Source organism: Puma concolor, chromosome B3, assembly GCF_028749965.1.
Source record: "Puma concolor isolate L17-30 chromosome B3, mPumCon1.1.hap2, whole genome shotgun sequence".
In the NCBI taxonomy this organism is placed as follows: Eukaryota; Metazoa; Chordata; class Mammalia; order Carnivora; family Felidae; genus Puma; species Puma concolor.
In genome coordinates this window covers 813,144-834,750 of record NC_141672.1, presented here as the reverse complement: position 1 = coordinate 834,750, position 21,607 = coordinate 813,144, and the positions used below count along the sequence as shown (strand labels likewise).

The 21,607-nt window shown below is 40.3% G+C and overlaps 1 long non-coding RNA gene and 1 pseudogene across 2 annotated transcripts in view; one reads left to right on the top strand and one right to left on the bottom strand.

Moving 5' to 3' along the window:
• Positions 1–20,872, top strand: part of LOC147579598 (uncharacterized) — a 101,769-nt gene extending 80,897 nt beyond the window's left edge. The window contains exon 2 of the long non-coding RNA XR_015251961.1: positions 19,733–20,872. This is a non-coding gene — a long non-coding RNA (uncharacterized LOC147579598). The remainder of the gene's footprint in view (positions 1–19,732) is intronic.
• On the bottom strand, positions 12,584–13,328 carry LOC147579599 (immunoglobulin heavy variable 3-23 pseudogene; annotated as a pseudogene). Its single transcript, XR_015251781.1, has 2 exons — positions 13,219–13,328; positions 12,584–13,119 (listed from the first exon to the last, which is right to left on the bottom strand). The product of XR_015251781.1 is annotated as an immunoglobulin heavy variable 3-23 pseudogene (transcript).
• Positions 20,873–21,607: the final 735 nt, after the last annotated feature.

Sequence of the window (21,607 nt, the reverse complement as noted above, 5' to 3'; positions counted from 1 at the left end):
TTTTGAGTGTTGAGTTTGGTAAGTTCTTTACAGATTTTGAATACTAACCCTTTATCTGAGATGTCATTTACAAATATCTCCCCCCATTTTGTCAGTTGCGTTTTAGTTTTGTTGATTTGTTCTTTGCTGTGCAGAAGCTTTTTATCTTGATGAGATCCCAATAGTTTATTTTTGCTATTGTTTCCCTTGCCTCTGGGGACATGTCTAGTAAGAAATTGTTCTGGCCAAGGTCAAAGAGGTTGGTGCCTGTGTTCTCCTCTAGGATTTTGATGGTTTCCTGTCCACATTTAGGTCTTTCATTCATTTTGTATTTATTTTTGTGTGTACTGTAAGAAAGTGGTCCAGGTTCATTACAAGTTCATGATGCTGTCCAGTTTTCCCAACAGCAGTGGTTGAAGGGACTTTTTCCATTTGATAGTCTTTCCTGCTCTGTCAAAGATTAGTTGATCATATAGTGATGTGTCCATTTCAGGGTTTTCTTATCTTTTCCATTAATCTATGTGTCTATTTTTTGCCAGTATCATCGTGTCTTGATGACTACACCATTATAATATAGCTTGATATCCAGAATTGTGATGCCTCCAGGTTTTTTTCTTTTTCAAGATCTTTGGTTATTTGGGGTCTTTTGTGGTTCCATGATAATTTTAGAGTTATTTGTTCTAGCTCTGTGAAAAATATTGGTATTATTTGACAGGAAATTGAATTATTTGCATTGAATGTCTAGATTGCTTTGGATAGTATTGTCATTCAACAATGATTTTTCTTTTAATCCATGTGCATGGAATATTTTTCCATTTCTTTGTGTTTTCTTCAATTTCTTCCATAAAAATCCCAGACCTTTCAGAGTACAGATCTTTTACCTCTTTACTTAGGTTTATTTCTAGTATATTATGGTTTTGGTGTAATTTTAAATGGGACTGATTCCTTGATTTCTCTTTCTCCTGCTTCATTATTGGTGTATAGAAATGTAACAAATTTCTATATGTTGATTTTGTATGCTGCAAATTTACAGGTTTATTGTACCAGTTCTAGCGGGGTTTTTTTGGTGGAGTCTTTCAGGTTTTCTATATATGGTAGAAAATTCAACTCCAGAACTGAATAATCCTATTAAAAATGGCCAGGAGACGTGAATAAGCATTTTTCCAAATGCGATCTACAGATTGTCAATAAACACATGAAAAGATGGTCAACATCACTCCTCATCAGGGAAATATAAATCCAAACTACAATGAAATATCAACTCACACTGGTCAGAAAGGCTTAACTCAACAGCAGAAGAAACAACAGGTGTTGGTGAGGATGCAGAGAAAGAGGATCCTTTTCGAGGTGCTGGTGGGAATGCACACTGGCACAGCCACTATGGAAAACAGCATGGAGGTTCCTTAGAAGGCTAAAAATATAACTACGTTACGATAGAACAAATGCACTACTAGGTATTTACCCAAAGGATACAAAAATACTAATTTAAGGGAATTGTACCTCTATGTTTATAGCAGCTATGTCACAAACAGCCCAGCTACGGAAACAACCCAGCCCAAGTATGCAGTGATAGATGAATGGATATAGAATACGTGGTATATCTACATAACCCCGTCCACGCACACTGGAATATTTCTCAGCCACAAAAAAAATGACATTAGCCATTTGTAAGGACAGGGATGGGCCTAGAGAGTATTATATTTACTGAAATAAGTCAGAGAAAGACAAATATACGATTTCATCCGTATGTAGAATTTAAGAAACAACAAATGGGCAAAGGGAGAAATAAGAGAGAAGAGGCAAACCAAGAAAAAGGTGATTTTTTCAATCTTCACTTATTTATTTAGAGAGAGAATGGGAGGTGGGGCAGAGGCAGATGGGAAGAGAATCCCAGGGAAACGTCGTGCTGTCAGTTCAGAAATCAAAGTGGGGCTTGATCTCAGGAACGATTAGATCAAGACAAGAGCCCAGATTAAGAGTCATGGGCCTAACCCATGGAACCACGTAAGCAGCACGAAACAGATACTTAACTATAGGGGAAAAACTGATGGTTACCCTGTGGAGGGTGGGTGGAGGGATGGGGAGGTCGTTGATGGAGATTAAAGGGAGTGCTCATAATGAACAGTGGGTGCTGTATTGCAATGTTGAATCACTATACTTTACACCTGAAAGTAATATTCCATTGCATGTTAACTAACTGGAATTTGAAGAAAAACTCAAATAATGTATTTATTGTGCCTGCAAATGGCCATGTTGGCATACAGCCCATGAAGAAGCATTTATTGCAGAAAATATACTACCAGAAAGCATACCTAGAATATTTGAACTAAGGTATGTTCTTTTCCTTTCCCACCCCATATCATCAAGTAGAAACCCCAGTGCAAGTAACTGGGACTATAGGCATGTGCCACTGAGCCTTGCTGCAACCTCCCCTCCAGACTGTTGTAGCCAATACACATGGTTCCTGGTGACCAGCTCCTGTTCAGAGGACTCTTTCCCAGAGGGACAGGATGTCAGTGACCCTAAGCTGTTTGCTGTTGAGACCAAGCCCCAGCAGGTGCCACTGAGATGTGCGACTCACTCATTGTTGGCAGCCCCACTCCCAGGAAGGAAGCCCTGCCCTGGGCACAGTCCACTAGGGATGCTGCGAACCTGATCACCCCAGACCTGACTTGTATGGCAGGAGTCTCATGCCACCAGGACAAGCAAGCCACAAGACAGTGAAGCTGCCAGCCACCCCTAAACAGAGCCCTCAGTTTCCAAACTGTTTGGAATCCTGTTTGTCCCCGACACCCATGCAGCTGCAGACCTTTGCCCAGAGTATTGCCCAGGGTAAGGGGGAGATGGAGCAATCCTCTAAATGAAGGAGAAAATCTGTTCCTATAAACTGACTTCATTTCCAGCTGAGTGTGAGGAAGGTCTGGCCCTCATGTTGTGGGAGAGTCAGGTGCAGGAGACCAATAGTTTCAGTGGAGGGTTCCTAACCTACTCCCCCTCACCTGCAGGAGAGAGCCAGAGGCAGGGACAGTGGAGGGAACAGCTCCTGTCAGAACACATGTCAGATTATGGCCTCAACAACTCTCCATTCAGAGGAGTCTGAGGTTTTAGGGTTCAGTCTGTGGAGACTCCATACATCAGAGGGTGGTTGAACATAGCAGTGCTCTCAAATGAAGCAGAGTATCTCATCATGTGGTTTGGGAAAGAAAGAGATAAGGAATGCCCAACCAAACCACTGTCACCATGGTCTGGCTGTGTGAATGTCCCAGGTCACACCACCTCTGTAATTATGGGACTACCACCCTTCCCTCCACATCATGTCTTTGAGTTTCACCTGGTTTCAGGTGTGCATCAGTAGTGTCACATTTCTCTGGCAAAGCATCCCATTGATGGAAGTTTCGTAGTTGGTTTATTCCTTTATATTTAGAAAGACTTTTGCCTTATTCTGAGCTTCTAACACTAAGAAAGATGCTATAAATATTTACACACCATTTATTTTCTGAGCATGGGATTTCATTCTTCAGGGACAAATACTCGGGAGTGGTATTTCCAGGTTCCTTTTTATACCATCCATGTATAATTTCATAAGCAACAGCCAACGGTTTTCCAGAGCTGGTGTTTGTTTGTCAATCCTTCCTGCATTGTTTGAGGCCCCACGTATGCTGGATGCTCACCTGGATGTTGTTGTCAGTGTTGTTTTCATTCCGGAGCCATTGGGATGTGTGTATAGGGCATCTATTGCGTTCTTGATTTGAATTTCCCTGACAGTCGGTGGTGTGAAGAGTCTTCTCCAGTCAGTAACTAATGTGTCTATAACCTCAAGGATAGGATGTCTACTACACAAGGCTGTGCTTGTTTTATGGAGGTTTGTTTCCTTTCTTCCTATTGACTGTTGAGGGTTCTTAGCATATTCAAGATGCAGGTCCCTTGGTGGTTATGCAGTTTGTGAATGTTGTCTCTTACTCTGTAACTTATCTAACTATTGGTATTCACGTGGGCAGATAAGTGTATTTGATTTTCACAAAGTCTATTGATACCATTTCTTTTTATAGGTGTTGTGTTCTTAGCTATAGTTTTCATTTTCTTGATGATTGATTGCTTGTGGCTAATATTTTTTTAAAGTGTTTATTCTTGATTGAGAGAGAGAGAGACAGAACGTGAGCGGGGAAAAGCAGAGAGAGGAGGAGACACAGAATCTGAAGCAGGCTCCAGGTTCTGAGCTGTCAGCATAGGGCCTGACAACGGGGCTCAAACCCTCAAATCGTGACATCGAGACCTGAGCTGAAGTGAGACACTTAATCGACTGAACCACCCAGGGGCCCCACTGATTTCTTGACTTACAATGTAACTAAAAGTCTTGTTTTTTTCTGGTTTCTCTCAATGTTGACTTGTTCCCTATTTGGTCTCTGGTGACTTAGAGTTTTGTCGTTTGTTTTTAAATTTATAGACTCTAGCAAATCATTTTCGTGGCATGGTATTTCCTAACATATCTAAATTTTGTGGAAATATATGAAATTGAAGTTCAAATTTCACAAGAGTTGCCATTCTGTGTCTCTTTGGCCAGACTTCTCATCAGATTTGATAGATATGCTCCTTGGGTCAAAAAACACGTTTACCTTTTCAGGTGGTGGGCTTTCTATAAGTCTCAGGAGCCATTGAGCTCTGTGCACACAACCGAGTTCTTGACACAATTTTTCCTTCGCAATTCTATATGAAACCCTCAAAATCCATTTTTTTGCATTGCCAAATTTAGACACTTCATGAATAGAAGTGTATTATTTCTTAAAATTATTTTACTCTTGCGTGTTTGGGACTGTAATTTTTCTTCTTCCTTCCAAGGGGAGCTCATATCTGCATTTGTGGAATTCGTCCAGGCTTCTCATCTCTTAATACTTTTCCAACGTGCTGTGCAGTTTTTGACCAAATGAATATTTAGGTTTATTTGTACTCTACCACATTGGGTGATAGGAGCCGCGAGCCAGGCTGCATCATATGGGTTTTTTTTTTTTTTGTCCTCTTGTATGTTATCTGTCATATTGAATGTTTATAGAACATATAGCCCCTCACTTTCATGAACCACTAACAGGGGACATGGTTCTCTTCAAGAGACAGGAAAGGAAGACAAGGGAGCTGAGACAGCAAGTCGGGGAAGGAAACCCAGAGCTTCTCAGGAAGCGTCAACTGTCCACACTTTCCAGTTCTGCAGATGTGGGTCCCTGCTGAGGCCCAACCTGGGTTCTTGTGCAGGTGTCTGGACAAGCTGCCCATGATGTGTGGGCACAGTGGAGTTGGGAAGGGCAGCTGTGGTTTGAATTCCAGCCCACCTGGCACTGCTGTGAAAATTCATGAGTATGTTAATTTATGTCCACCATCAGTTAGGGATATAATGAGTAAATGCAAGACGTTAGACTCACTACCTTAGATTCCATGTTCATGACAATTTGTGACAACAATTCTCCCTTCCTTTTTTCCACTTTTTAAATTTTTTAAGTTTGTGTTTAAATATTTGTTAGTTAACATATTGTTTAATATTAATTTCAGTAGTAGAATTTATTGGTTCATCACTTACATTAACACCCAGTACTCATCACAACACGTGGCCTCCTTAATCCCCAACACCCATTATACCATCCCCCACACACCTGCCCTCCAGCTACCCTCAGTTTGGTCTCTAACCTTAGAGGTTTTTTTTTATGATTTCTTGCTGTTTTTCCCCTTCCCCTAGATCATCTGTTGCGTTTCTTAAATTCCCCATAAGAGGAAATCATATGGTGTTTGTCATCTTTGACGGACTTACTTTGCTTAGCATGATACCCTCTAGCTGCATCAACATCTTTGCAAATGGCAAGATTTCATTCTTTTTTATGACTGAGTAATATACCATTCTATACATATAGCAGATTAATCACATGGTGGACTTTTGGTCTCTTTTCTCAGTTTGGCTGTCATAGTTAATGCTGCTGTAAACATTGGGGTGCATGTACTTCCTCAAATCAGAAGTTTTGTATGCTTTGGATGAATTCCTAGTAGAGAATTGCTGGAGTGTAAGGTTGTTTGATTTTTAGTTTTTAAACTGTTTTCTGGAATGGTCCGGGCACTTGGCATTCCCACCAAGAGTATAAAAGGGTTCCCTTCTCTCCTCATCCTCATCAATATCTGTTGTTTCCTGAGTTGTTAATTGTAGCCATTCTGACAGGTGTGTGGTCATCTCTCATTGTAGTTTTAATTTGTAATTCCCTGATGATGAGTGATGTTGAGCATATGTTTGTGTGTCGGTTAGCCATCTGAATGCTTTGTTTGGAAAAGTATCTCCTCATGTCTTCTGCCCATTTCTCCACTGGATTCTTTGTATTTTGGGTGTTGAGTTTGAGAATTTTTTTTTTTATAGATTTTGGATAGTAAGCCTTTATCAGATATGTGGTTTGCAAATACCTTTTTAATTTCTGTAGAAGGCCTTTTAGATTAGTTCATTGTTTCTTTAGCTGTGCAGAAGGTTTTTATTTTGATGAGGTCCCAGTAGTTCAAGTTTGCTGTTGTTTCCCTTACCTCTCGAGACACGTCTAGTAAGAAGTTGCTATGTCTGATGTCCAGGAGGTTGCTGCCTGTGTTCTCCTCTAGGATTTGATGGTCTCCTGTCTCACATTTAGGTCTTTCACCCATTTGGATTTATTTTTGTGTATGGAATAAGAAAGTGGTTCAGTTTCATTCTTCTGCATGTTCTGGTCCACTTTTCCCAACACCGTTTGTTGACAAAGCTGTCTTTTTTCCATTACATAGTCTTTCCTGCTTCATCCAAGATGAGGTGGCCATACATTTGTGAGTCCATATCTGGGTTTACTATTCTGTTCTCTTGATCTATGTGTCTCTTTTGTGCTTGTAGCTTACTGTCTTGATAAGTACAGCTTTGTAATATAGTATGAAATCCATAATCATGAAGTCTTCCGTTTCTTTCTGTTGCATAGACATTTCAACACTCCTTGCTCCTTAAATCCATGAACATTGAAGGTGTTTCCATTTCTTTGTGTCATCCTCAGTTTCTTTCACCATTTTTAGAGTCTTCAGAGTATAGATATTTTAACTCTTAAGGTATCCTATCATATTTGGTGCAGTTGTAAACGGGATGGATAGTTTTTTTATTTTTCTTTCTGTTTCTTCATTATTGCTGTGTAGAAATGCAGCAGATTTCAGTATGTTGATACTGTATCTTGTGACTTTGCTGAATTTGTGAATCAGTTCTTGCAATATTTTGGTGGAGTCTTGAGTTTTTTATATAGAGTTTATGTTATCTGTGAAGAGGGAATGTTTGACTTCTTTCCTATCTTGAATGCCTTTATTTATTTATTTATTTATTTATTTATTTATTTATTTATTTATTTATTTATTTATTTATTTTGTTGTCTGTTTTTGAGGATAAGACTTCCAGTGCTGTGTTAAGTAGAATGATGGGAGTGGACATCCCTCTTGTGTTCCTGACAGTAAAGGAAAAGTTTTTTTTTTCCTTGCTGAGGATATTAGCTCTGGGGTTTTCATGTACGGACTTTATGATGTTGAGGTGTGTTTCCTCTACCCCTTGTTGAGGGTTTTATCTAGAAAAGATGCTGTACTATGTCAAATTTTTTTTTTTGCATCTATTGAGATGGTCATATCATTCGTATCCTTTCTCTGATTGATGGTATGTATTACATTGATTTATTTGTGACTATTGAACCACCCTTACAACCAAGGAATAAATCCCACCTGGTCACGTTAAAGGATCCTTTTAATGTATTGGTGAATTCAATTTGCAAGTATTCTCTATCTTTTTTTTTTAATGTTTATTTATTTTTGAGACAGAGAGAGACAGAGCATGAATGGGGGAGGGTCAGAGAGAGGGAGACACAGAATCTGAAACAGGCCACAGGCCCTGAGCTCTCAGCACAGTGCCCGACGTGGGACTTGAACTCACAGACTGCGAGATTATGACCTGAGCCAAAGTCGGACGCTTAACCGACTGAGCCACCCAGGCGCCCCTGCACGTATTTTCTTGACAATTGTTGCATTCTTGCTCATTAGGGCTAGTGGCCTGAAAGTCTCATTTTTAGTGGGGTTTACTCTGGTTTGGAACCGTGATCATACTGATCTTATAGAATGAATTTGGAAGTTTTCTTTCCATTTCTATTATTTGGAACAGTTTGTGAAGACAGGAATATTCTATTCTACTTAAATAGAATATTTTACACTCTTCTTAAATATCTGGTAGAATTCACCTGTGAACCTATCTGGCCCTGGCTTTTGTGTGTCAGTAGATTTTTGATTAATGATTCAATTTCTTTGCTCATTATCAGTCTGTTCCTGTTTTCTATTTCTTCCTTTTTCAGTTTAGGTAGTTTACATTATTCTGGGAATTTATCCATTTCTTCCAGATTGCCCAATTTGTTGGCATAAATCTCCAAATTATTTTCTCATAGTTGTATTTCTGTGGTGTCAGTCGCGATGTCTCCTCTCAAATTATATTTACTTTCGTCCTTTCTCTTTTGTTTTTGCCAAGTCTGCCCATGGGTTTATCATTTTTATTTATTCTTACAAAAACCAACTTATAGTTTCATTCATCTGTTCTACTGTTTTTCTTTGTTTCTATATCATTTATTTCTGCTCTAATCTTTTTTGTTTACCTGTCCCTGCTGGCTTTAGGGTTCATTTGTTGTCCTTTTTCTAGCTCCTTTAGTTGTAAAGTGGTTGTGTGTTTGAGACCTTTCTTCTTTCTTGAGTTTGGCCTGTACTGCTATATATTTCACTCTTCCATCAACTTTGCTGCATCCAGATGGTTTGGAACTAGCATGTTTTCATTTTCATTTGCTTCCATGTATTTTTTATTGCTTCTGTAATTTCCTGAAAATCTCATTTCGCTTTTACTACAATGTTCTTTAACCTAATGTATTGATGGTGTTGCCCAAACTTTTCTTGTGGTCGACTTCAAGTTTCATAGTGTTGTGGTTTGAAAATACGCATGGAATGATCTCAGTCTTTTTGTACTTGTAGAGGGCTGATTTGTGACATAGTATGTGGTCTGTTCTGGAGAATGTTCCATGCGCACTCAAAAAGAATGTGTATTCTGGTGCTTTAGGATGGAATGTTGTGAATATATCTGTTAATTCCATTCAGTCCATGTGTCTTTCAAAGCCATTGTTTCCTTATTGATTTTCAGCTTAGATTGTCTTCCCATTGTTGTAAGTGGAGTGTTAACGTTCTCTATTACTACTATTGTCTATTATCAATGAGTTTCTTTATGTTTCTTATTAATTGAGTTATATATTTCAGTGCTTACATTTTTGGGGTATAAATATTTAAAGCTTCAGATCTTCTTGTTGGATAGACCCCTTTATGATGATATACTGCCTTCCTGATCTCTTGTAACAAACTGTGGTTTGAAAACTAGTTAGTGTGATATGAGTGTGGTACTACAACTTTCTTTTGACGTCCATTAGCATGATAAATTGTTCACCCTCCCCTCACTTTCAATCTACAGGTGTTTTAGGTTGAAAATGAGTCAATCGTGTGCAGTGTATAGAAGGATCTTGTATTTGTTTTTATCCATTCTGGTATCCTATGTCTTTTGATTGGAGCATTTTGTCCATTTACATTCACAGTAATTATTGATAGATATAAACTTAGTGCCATATTGTTACCTCCAAAGTCATTGTTTCTGGAGATTTTCTCTGTTTATTTCTAGTCTTTGTTACTTTTAGTCTTCCTTTCCCAGTGAAAGGGTCCCCTTTAATTTCTCACAGGGCTGATTTAGAGGCCTGAACTCCTTTGGTTTTATTTGTCTGGGAAATTCTATCACTCCTTGTATCTGAATGACTGCCTTATGGAGAAAGTGTTCTTAGCTGCATAATTTTCAAATGTGCATGTTGAGGATATGATGCCACTCCCTACTTGCATGAAGGTTTCTGAAGAGACATCTGCCATAGTTTTTTTTTTTTTTAATCTTCCCTTGTTAGTTAGCAACTTCTTTTGTGTTGATGCATTTATGGTTTTTCTTTATCTGGATATTTTGCCATTTTCCTATGATATGTCTCAGTGTTGGCCTGCTTTTTATTTTACTTTTTATTTTAATGGGTGTTCTCTTTGCCTCCTAGATGTGGATGTCTGTTTCCTTCCCCAGCTTGTGGAAATTTTCACTATAATTCACTCAGCTAAAATGTATCCCCCTTTTTCTCCCTCTTATTCTTTTGGGACTCCTTTCAAAAGAATGTTATTACAGTTTATGGCGTTGCTGATTTCCCTAAGTGTACGTTTGTGATGCAATATTTTAAATTTCCTCTCCTTTCCAACTTCATTTCCCCCATAATTTTATCTTCTATGTCCCTTCCTCATTCATCTGCTTCTTTCAGCCTTGAGGTCATTATATCCAATCAGTTTCACATCACGGTTACAACATTTAAAATTTCATGCTGACTAGTTTTTAGGTCTTTTCTGTTTGCAGGAAGGGTATCCCTCATGTCTCATATATTTTCCTCAAGCACAGCTAGTATCCTTATGATACTTTTTGAAAATCCTGTTTCATTATGAGAGTTTTTAGAAATTCTCTTAGAGGCACTTTAGTTTATGTGTTTTAATTATATCCCTCACAGTGACCTTTTATCATTTTTTCTTTTAGGATGAATTCCTCCATCATGTTGTTGTCTATGTATCTGCCTTCTTAAATGTTTTAGAAAATCCTGTTATCTTTTCTGCTTCTAGAAAGTGTGTACATACTTTCTAGAGAAGTGTTCACATACTGTCCAGGGCCTGACACTTCATGAAGCATTTGTTTTATGTTCCGTGGCACTGTGCTGTCGTGTTTTGGCTGCTCTGTCCCTCAGGACAGTCCTCTGCAGATTTTCTCCTTGCCTCCAGTGGGGAGTGTTGGACCTTGTCCCCAGTGTTGTGAGTTTTAACTAGGTGAATTTGGTCTACTTGTTAAAAGAGGCTAATTTCTATCTCCTCTAGAGTTGAGGATATGCCTCACTGTATGATCAGCTGACTTGGTGCGTGTGGGGGTTTACGGTGGTCTTTGGAGGAAGGGGTGCAGTGGTGCTCTGGTTTCCAGGCACTCTTTCCTAGTAAGCAAGCACTTGATGGGGGTTGGAGTAGGTGGAGCTTGGTGTTAGTGGCTCAGCTTCCACTAGGAATGCTGTGTTGCTGAGTGAAATCTGTCCATGCTGATTGGTGGGAGGAAATATTGGCATCAGCTCCCTCTCTAGTCCCAGGAGTTGGAGTTCCCAGCCTCCCCTGTTCAGGAAGCCCTCACACAGAGAGAACACTTGTGGGTCCCAGGCTTCCGTCAGAATTGCTTTCACCCTGTGTGTGTCCAAGCCATTGGCCCATCTGGTGGCACAGGGCTCTTATGTTTTATCTCAGGAGCTCTAGCTGGGTTTGAAAACTCCAAATTGTGTGAACTCAATATGACAGGGACCGCACTGATCCTCTGGGAGAGGGTCTTGATGTGCTGTGCCTGGAGCTGGTTTACCCCAGATGGGCAGTTGCATGAACACTAGGGGCTTGGAGTACATGGTGAAGAACAACCAGAAGGCAGCGTCCAGCTAGCTGCTCTCAGAAGAGGCTCCTATGCTAATGATCAGGGAATTTTAATGGTGCCTGTCAGCTCTCCTGTCCTATGAGAGCCAATGTCCCGTCTCCCAAATGCACTCCACAAAGGGAATTGTCTCTCCCCATGAGACCCAGGGGATACTCAGACCACAGTTCCCCTTATGGGCCTCTGCCCTCCTCCACAGGAGCACTGCTGTGCCCACCAGACTCCACCCCAATGATGGGATCGACTTTTAAATCTTCAGTCTTTGAGCTCTATGTTTACAGGAGGTTGACTTGTCATGATTAACTTTATAGGTTATCTTGACTGTGTCATGGGTGCCCAGATTCACCACTGTTTCTGTGGATGTCTGTGATGTGTTCCAGAAGAGATTGGCATTTCCATCCATGGTTTCTTTCTGCCTGAGCACCACCCATTCCATTAAGTTTGTGAATAGAATCTGATGCAGATGGAGGACGAATTCCCTCATTTTTCCTTCCCATGTGCTTGTTTGAATTGGAATATTGGTCTCCTCCGGCCCTTTTTCTGAGAGTTACATCATCATCTCTCCACGTTCTGAGACTAGACACTAGTCAGAATCAGACAAGAATTACATCACTGGTTTTCCTGGGTCTTCAGCTTGTGACAGTAGATCATGGGACTTCTCAACATATTTAGTTATGGAAACCAATGACCTTTGGGTTATATTCCTCAGGGGAATCTTGACTAATACATGGAGAGTGTTTGTCTCTCATTTAGAGTAATTGGATAAAGTTGTAGCTCATTTAAAGTCCTGAGTAGCAAAGGGCTATGAAGAAAGTGTCACGTTGGTTGACTGGGACAAGGGCTGGAGGAGGATAAGGAGGAGCTGTGGGATCCTGTGGTCCTGGCTGCACAGGGAGCGCATCTGGGAATCCTGTAAAGGTGCAGCTGTTGTGCCTCAGGAAATCTGTAATTCACTCATGTTGAGGGACCGGTGTAAGCAAGTGCAAACAACTGTGTTTTGTGCATGTTAGTATAGTTTCCCTATGACAACCCAGTTGCTAATTCAGAGAGTTAATAGGTAAACATAGAATCATATAACCAGGGAGGCTCACGGGGGAAACTGCTGGGTGGAGAGGAAGCCCCAGACCCTGACAGGAAACCTGCCTGTAACCTCCATCTGCAACTGCGCCTGGGAACAAAGCAAAATTGTGCGTAGTGTGCGCCCCCTGGTGGTGCTGATCCCCTCCTGCAGGGAGGTTTGTGTCTGGGCTCCCAGTGGTGTCCCCTCACTGTGCCTTTCGCACAGTAATATGTGGCCGTGTCCTCGGTCTTCAGGCTGTTCATCTGCAGATACAGCGTGTTCTTGGCGTTGTCTCTGGAGATGGTGAATCGGCCCTTCACGGAGTCTGCGTAGCCTGTGCTACCTCCACTACCAGTAATTCCTGTGACCCACTGCAGCCCCTTCCCGGGAGCCTGGCGGACCCAGCTCATTCCATAGCTACTGAAGGTGAAGGTGAATCCAGAGGCCACACAGGTGAGTCTCAGGGACCCCCCAGGCTTCACCAGTTCTCCCCCAGACTCCACCAGTTGCTCATCACACTGGACACCTGCAGACACAAGACATGTTGGTCAGGAAACTGTCACACATTCACTGTTTCACTCATATCCATTCACAGACTCAGTGTCCCTCGTTCACCATGAATTACCTTTTAAAAGAGCAACCAGGAACACCCAGCCCAGCACAAACTCCATGGTGAGGTGTGTGTGTTCTGTGCTGATCACAGAATGGGAACACCTGGGACTCCTGGGGCTGGGGCTCGTCTCCCAGCTGCAGGGTCGTGGCTGGGCTGGTTTTATCAGCACAGAGAGAGCCCCATTTGCATGTCCTCTGACATATGTATCAAGCTCCAGACTTAGATTTGATTCTGTAAAAGTGAATGACAGGCTTAGGGACGCACTTCTACATTAGTTTGTGTGGATGGCGGTGTGACAATATGAAGAATTCTTTTTTTTTCAGTTTTGGATTTTTACCTTTATTAATGGAGGCTTCGGCATAATCTTTAAGAAATATTTACCTCAACAGCATGATTACACATTATTTTCTCTTACAATATTTTAATTTTTAATTAGTATTTATTTTTAGTTTTAAAAATTAACATCCAAATGAGTTAGCATATAGTGCAACAATGATTTCAGGAGTAGATTCCTTAGTGCCCCTTACCAGTTTAGCCCATCCCCCTTCCACAACCCCTCCAGTAGCTTTCTGTTTTTTCTCCATATCTATGAGTCTCTTATGCTCTGTCCCCTCCATGTTTTCATGTTATTTTTGTTTGCCTTCCCTTATGTTCATCTGTTTTGTCTCTTAAAGTCCTCATATGAGTGAAGTCATATGAGTTTTATCTTTCTCTGACTGACTCATTTCACTTAGCATAATACCCTGTAGTTCCATCCACATAGTTGCAAATGGCAAGATTTCACTCTTTTTGATTGCCGAGTAATACTCCATTGTATATATTTACCACTTCTTTATCCATTCATCCATCGATGGACATTTGGCTCTTTCCATACTTTGGCTATTGTTGATAGTGCTGGTATAAACATGGCGGTGCATGTGTCCCTTTGAAACAGAACACCTGTGTCCCCTGGATAAATGCCTAGTAGTGCAATTGCTGGGTCATAGAGGAGTTCTATTTTTAGGTTTTTGAGAAGTCTCCATACAGTTTTCCAGAGTGGCTGCACCAACTTGCATTGCACCCCAAAATGCAAAAGAGATCCTCTCTCTGCATCCTCGCCAACATCTGTTGTTGCCTGAGTTGTTAAGGTAGCCATTCTGACAGGTGTCAGGTGGTATCTCATTAGGGTTTTGATTGGCATTTCCGTGATGATGAGTGATGTGGAGCATTTTTTCATGTGTCGGTTGACCATCTGGATGTCTTCTTTGGAGAAGTGTCTATTCATGTCTTTTGCCCATTTCATCACTGGATTGTGTTTTGGGTGTTGAGTTTGATAAATACTTTATAGATTTTGGATACTAACTCTTTATCTGAGATGGCATTTGCAAATATCTTTTCCCATTCTGTCAGTTGAATTTTAGTTTTGCTGATTGTTGCCTTCACTATGCAGAAACTTTTGATTTTGATGAGGTCCCAGTAGTTCATTTTTGCTTTTTTCCCCCTTGCCTCCGGGGACGTGTTCAGTAGGAAGTTGGTGTGGCCAAGATCAAAGGTGTTTTTGCCTGCTTTCTGCTCGAGGATTTTGATGGCTTCCTGACTTACAATGAGGTCTTTCATCCATTTTGAGTTTATTTTTGTGTATGGTGTAAGAAAGTGGTCCAGGTTCATTCTTCTGCACGTCGCGTCCAGGTTTCCCAGCACCACTTGCTGAAGACACTGTCTTTATTCCATTGGATAGTCTTTCCTGCTTTTGAAAGATTATTTGGCCATACATTTGTGGGTCCATTTCTGGATTTTGTATTCTGTTCCATTGATCTGAGTGTCTGTTCTTGTTTTTTTTTAATTTTTTTGGCATTTATTTATTACTTTTCAGAGACAGAGACAGAGCATGAGTGGGGGAGAGTCAGAGAGAGAGGAAGACATAGAATTCCAAGCAGGCTTCAGGCTCTGAGCTGTCAGCACACAGCCTGATGTGGGACTCTAACTCACGAACTGCCAGATCGTGACCTGAGTCAAAGTTGGATGCATAACAGACTGATCCACTCAGATGCCCCTGAGTGTCTGTTCTTGTGCCAGTACCATAGTGTCTTGATGATTACAGCTTTGAAGTACAGCTTGAAGTCTGGGATTGTGATGCCTCCTGCTTTGGATTTCTTTTTCAAGATTTCTTTGGCTATTCCGTGGCTTTTCTGGTTCCATAGAAATTTTCGTGTTATTTTTTCTAGCTCTGTGAAGAATGCTGGTGTCACTTTGATCGGGATTGCATTGAATATGTTGATTGCTTTTGGTACTATTGGCATTTTAACAATATTTGTTCTTCCTATTCAGGAGCATGGAATCTTTTTCCATATTTTGTCTTCTTCAATTTCTTTTATAAGATTTCTATAGATTTCAGTGTAAAGATTTTTCACCTCTTTGGTTAGATTTATTCCTGGGTGTTTTATGGTTTTTGGTGCTACTGTAAATGGGATAGATTCCTTGATTTCTCTTTCTGTTGCTTCATTGTTGGTGTAGGAATGCAACTGATTTCTCTGCGTTGATTGTATATCCTGCCACTTTGCTGAATTCATGAGTCAATTCTAGCAGTTTTTTGGTGGGGTCTTTTGGGTTTTCCATATAGAGTATCATGTCATCTGTGAAGAGTGAAAGTTTGACCGCCTCCTGGCCGATTTGGATGCCTTTTATTTCTTTGTGTTGTCTGATTGCAGTGGCTAAGACTTCCAATACTATGTTGAATAACAGTGGCGAGAGTGAACATCCCTGTCTTGTTCCTGACCTTAGGGAGAAAGCTCTCAGTTTTTCCCCATTGAGGATGATATTAGCATTGGGTCGTTCATAGATGGCTTTTATGATCTCGAGGTATGGTCCTTCTATCCCTACTTTCTTGAGGGTTTTTATCAAGAAAGGATGTTGTATTTTGTCAAATGCTTTCTCTGCATCTATGGAGAGGGTCATATGGTTCCTGTCCTTTCTTTTACTGATGTGATGAATCACGTTAATTGTTTTACAGATATTGAGCCAGCCCTGCATCCCAGGTATAAATCCCACTTGGTCGTGCTGAAGAATTTTTTCATGTATTATTGTTTCTGGTTGGATAATATCTTGTTGAGGATTTTGCATCCATGTTCATCAGGGAAATTGGTGTATAGTTCTCTTTTTAAGTGTTGTCTCTGTCTGTTTTTGGAATCAAGGTAATGCTGGCTTCATAGAGTTTGGAAGTTTTCCTCCCGTTTCTATTTTTTGGAACACTTTCAAGAGAATAGGTGTTAACTCTTCCTTAAATGTTTGGTAGAATTCCCCTGGAAAGCCATCTGGTCCTGGACTGTTGTCTTTTGGCAGATTTTTGATTACTAATTCGATTTCCTTACTTGTTAGGTGTCTGTTCAAATTTTCTATTTCTTCCTGTTTCAGTTTTGGTAGTGTATATGTTTCTAGGAATTTGTCCATTTCTTCCAGATTGCCCATTTTATTGGCATATAATTGCTCATAACATTCTCTTATTACTGTTTTTATTTCTGTTGTGTTGTTTGTGATCTCTCCTCTGTCATTCTTGATTTTATTCATTTGGGTCCTTTCCTTTTTCTTTTTGATCAAACTGAAAAGTGGTTTATCAATTTTGTTAATTCTTTCAAAGAACCAGCTTTTAGTTTCATTGACCTGTTCTACTGTGTTTTGGTTTTGATAGCACTAATTTCTTCTCTAATCCTTAGTATTTCCTTCCTTCTGCTGCTTTTGGGTTTTATTTGCTGTTCCTTTTCCAGCTCTTTAGTCAGAAGGTTAGGTTGTGTATCTGAGATCATTCTTCCTTCTTTAGGAAGGCCTGGATTGCTATATACTTTCCTCTTAAGGCTGCCTTTGCTGCATCCTAGAGGTTTGCATTGTGGTGTTATCATTTTCATTGACTTCCATATATTTTTAATTTCTTCTTTAACTGCTTGGTTAGCCCATTCATTCTTTAGTAGGTTCTTCAGTCTCTAATTATTTGTTACCTTTCCAAATTTTTTCTTGGGGTTGATTTTGAGTTCATGGCATTGTGGTCTGAAAATATGCATGGTATGATCTCGATCTTTTTGTACTTACTTAGGGCTGATTTGTGTCCCAGTATATGGTCTATTCTGGAGAACGTTCCATGTGCACTGGAGAGAATGCATATTCTGTTGCTTTAGGATGAAATGTTCTGAATATATTTGTTAAGTCCTTCTGGTCCAGTGTGTCATTGAAAGCCATTGTTTTCTTGTTGATTTTTTGATCAGGTGATCTGTTCATTGTTGTGAGTTCGGTGTTGAACTCTCCTATTATTATGGTATTCTTATCGATGAGTTTCTTTATGTTTGTTATTAATTGATTTCTATATTTGGGTGCTCTCACAATTGGCGCATAAATGTTTACAATCGTTAGGTCTTCTTGGTGGATAGACCCTTTGATTATGAATGATATAATGCCATTCTGCATCTCTTGATGCAGTCTTTATTTTAAAGTCTAGATTGTCTGATATCAGTATGGCTACTCCGGCTTTCTTTTGTTGAACATTAGCATGATAGATGGTTCTCCATCCCCTTATTTTCAATCTGGAGGCGTCTTTAGGTCTAAAGTGGGTCTCTTGTAAAAAGCATATAGATGGATCTTGTTTTCTTCTCCATTCTGTTACCCTTGTCTTTTGATTGGGGCATTGAGTCCATTGACGTTTAGAGTGAGTACTGAAAGATATGAGTTTATTGCTATTATGATGCTTGTAGAGTTGGAGTTTATGGTGGTGTTCTTTGGTCTTTCTAATCTTTGTTGATTTTGGTATTTATGTATTTATTTATACAGATATATTTTCATCTTTTCTCCCCTCAGAGAGTCTCCCTTAAAATTTCTTGCAGGGCTGGTTTAATGGTCACAAACCTGTTTAATTTTTGTTTGTATGGGAATCTTTTTATCTCGCCTTCTATTGTGAATGACATCCTTGCTGGATACAGAATTCTTGGCTGCATATTTTTCTGTTTTGACACACTGAATACATCCCACCACTCCTTTCTGGGCTGCCAAGTGTCTGTGGATAGGTCTGCTGTAAACCTGGTCTGTCTTCCCATGTAAGTTATGGACTTTGTTTCCCTGTTGGTTTTATGATTCTCTCCTTGCCTGAGTACTTTGTCAATTTGACTATCATGTGCCTTGTTGATGGTCGGTTTTGGTGGAATCTAATGGGAGTCCTCCGTGTTTCCTGGATTTTGATGTCTGTGTCTTTGCCCAGGTTACGTAAGTTTTCCGCTATGATTTGCTCACATAACCCTTCCACCCCTATTTCTCTCTTCCACTTCTGGGACCCCTATGATTCTCATGTTGTTCCTTTTTAATGAGTCACTGAATTCTCTAATTCTTAAATCTTGCTCTTTTGCCTTAATCTCCCTCTTTTTTTCTGCTTCATTATTCTCTATAAGGTTGTCCTCTATAACGCTGCTTCTCTGTTCTGCCTCATCCGTCCATCCACCTCTGCATCTATCCGTGATTGCACCTCAGTTATAGCATTTTAAATTTCATCCTGGCTATATTTTACTTCTTTTATCTCTGCAGAAATGGATTCTAATCTATTTTTGGCTGCAGCTAGTATTCTTATTATTGTGATTTTAAATTCTGGTAAAGACATCTTGCTTGTATCTGTGTTGGTTAAATCCCTGGCTGTCGTTTCTTCGTGATCTTTCTTTTGGGGTGAATTCCTTCGTTTTGTCATTTTGAGGGGGGAAAAGGAATTAATGAAGTCGCATAATTGAAATTAAAAGAAAAAATTACAGAAATATTAAAATTAAAAACTAATCACACACACACACACACATTGAATGGAATATGCTAGATCCTAGGTGTGTTTTGCTCTGGGTGTTGAAAGTGGTTTGACAGATAAGAGAAAAAAATGGGAGGGGGAGAAAAAAAAGGAAATAATTTGAGATTTTGAAAAAATGAATACACTGAAGTAGACTAAAATGAGAGGATGGGAGTAAAATAGAGTTTGAAAAAATATACAGAAAAGTAAAGAATATAGTAGAAAAAATAAAGAAAAATATTTAAAAATTTTTTTTCAACGTTTATTTATTTTTGGGACAGAGAGAGACAGAGCATGAACGGGGGAGGGGCAGAGAGAGAGGGAGACACAGAATCGGAAACAGGCTCCAGGCTCTGAGCCATCAGCCCAGAGCCCGACGAGGGGCTCGAACTCACGGACCGCGAGACCGTGACCCGGCTGAAGTCGGACGCTTAACCGACTGCGCCACCCAGGCGCCCCAAGAAAAATATTTTTAATAAAAATTAAAAATAAATGTGATTTTTTCTTTTTCTGTATTCTAGAAAAAAGTGAGGAAACAAAAAAGAGAAGGAAAATACAAAAAGGAAAAAGAAATCATTTGAAAATTCAAAAAGTGAATACACTGTAGAAGACTAAAATAAAATGATGGAAGTAAAATAGAATTTGAAAAAATTTACATAAAGCAATCAATATAGTAAAAAAATTAAAGAAAAATATTTTTAATAGAAATTGAAAGTGAAATGAAGTTTTTCTCATTCTGCATTCCAGAAAATCTACAGAAACGAAGAAAGAAGATAAAAAAGAAAAAGAAAGAAAAAATAAAAAGGAAACTGTTTGGAAATTTCAAAATGGGAATACACTGAAGTAGAGTAAAATAAAATGATGGAAGTAAAATAGAATTTGAAAAAAAATTACAGAAATGTAAAAAATATAGTAGTAAAAGTTAAAGAAAAATATTTTTAATAATAATTGATAATGAAAATAATTTTTTCTCTTTCTGCATTCAAGAAACAGAAAAGAAGTTTAAAAGAGAATAAGAAAAAAAAGAAAGAAAATTGACTAGATGAACCTGCTAACAGATTGAAGTAGGACTGAAATTACTTTGTTATCCCCTAGATCTCAGTCTATGTAGCTCTTTATAGTCCATAAAGTAAGCGGCAGTGAGACTTGTGTTCCTGAAGAGCCTAGTTGGCCCAGTTGGGCGGGGCTCAGTGTAATGGCTCTGCTGTCCACTAGATGGTGCTTTTAGGCTCCTGGGGTGGATTGTTGCGGTGCTTGTAGGTGCGAATGCACATGCGCAGGAGAGGTGAAAATGGCGCCACCCAGGTACCCAGTCTGTTCTCCTGGATCAGCAATCGCGCACCCATCCTCTGTCTTGAGCCCTTGTCCACTCCCCGCTCCTTCACTCTCTGTGACCCGGCCCCAGGCCACACCTCTCTCCCAAGTTTTGTCACAGACAGGGCTGTTTTCCCCGGTCCCTTACGTACAAAGGACCGCGGCTTTGACCTGTTCTGCCCCTCTGTGGGAGGGTCTCACCAAGCAATGGCCGAATGAGCAATGGCCGAATATCAGCTCCACCTAGGAACGCTTGCTGGATCCTGTTCTTGTCGGTGCCCCGAGACTTTTGCCAGCCCGCCCCAGAAAAAGTTCGCAAGAGAGTGTAGCAGCAGCGTTTCATGGATTATGGAAAATCACAACACACGTCTGGCACCAGGCTTCACCCTAAACGACCTTGTTGCAGCACCAGCAAATGTGGCCATTTTCCGGGGTCTGATGGGACCAGATGGCTTTGGCAGTCTCCTCCAAATGTCCTTCCAGCAGTGCAGCTGCCTCTCCCCGTGTGGCCTGAGAACATCCCGGACCCCACTCTGTTCCTGGGATTCTCCCTTCCCACCAGAGCACCTCCAGGTATCGAGCTGTGGAGTTGCAGCCTTGGCTCTCCCCTTGTTTATAGTCTTAGTGGAATTTACATACTCTCCTGTCTCCCTTTTTAGTTTAGTCCCTGTGGCTGTTTCCAATTTTCCACTTTCTCTCCAGCTGCTTTTGGGGAGGGGTGCTTTTCCTTTATTCTCCCCCACTCCCCAGTCTCCGTCCTCTCTCTGCCTGCAAAAGCACCTCCCATCCTGCAGCTTCTTGCTCCCCAAGGTCCCCTCTCCACGCCACGTACTTGTTGAATTCTGTGGTTCAGGTTGTGCAGATTGTTGTGTTAATCCTCAATCAGTTTTCTAGGTGTGTAGGATGGTTTAGTGTTGGTCTGGCTGTATTTCATGGACACGAGACACACAAAAATCTTCCATGTTGTTCTGCCATCTTGTCTCCTCCCCCATTGACTGCCTTATTTTCAATTGAACATTTGAGGATATCATGCCACTGCCTTCTTTCCTACAGGTTTCTGTGGACACTTTTGCTCTAATCTTTTTTTATCTTCCCGTATTCGTTAGCAAACTCTTCTGTATTCATGCTTATAGGGTTTTTTTAATCTGTGAATTTTGTGAATTTTACTGTTATGTCTCAGAGTCGGCCTGCTTTCTTTTTTAATTTTAGTGGGAGTTCTCTGTGACTCATAGATGTGGACGTCTGTTTCCTTCACCATTTAGTGGAGATTTTCCACTCTAATGCACTCAGACAAAACTTCCCCCCTTT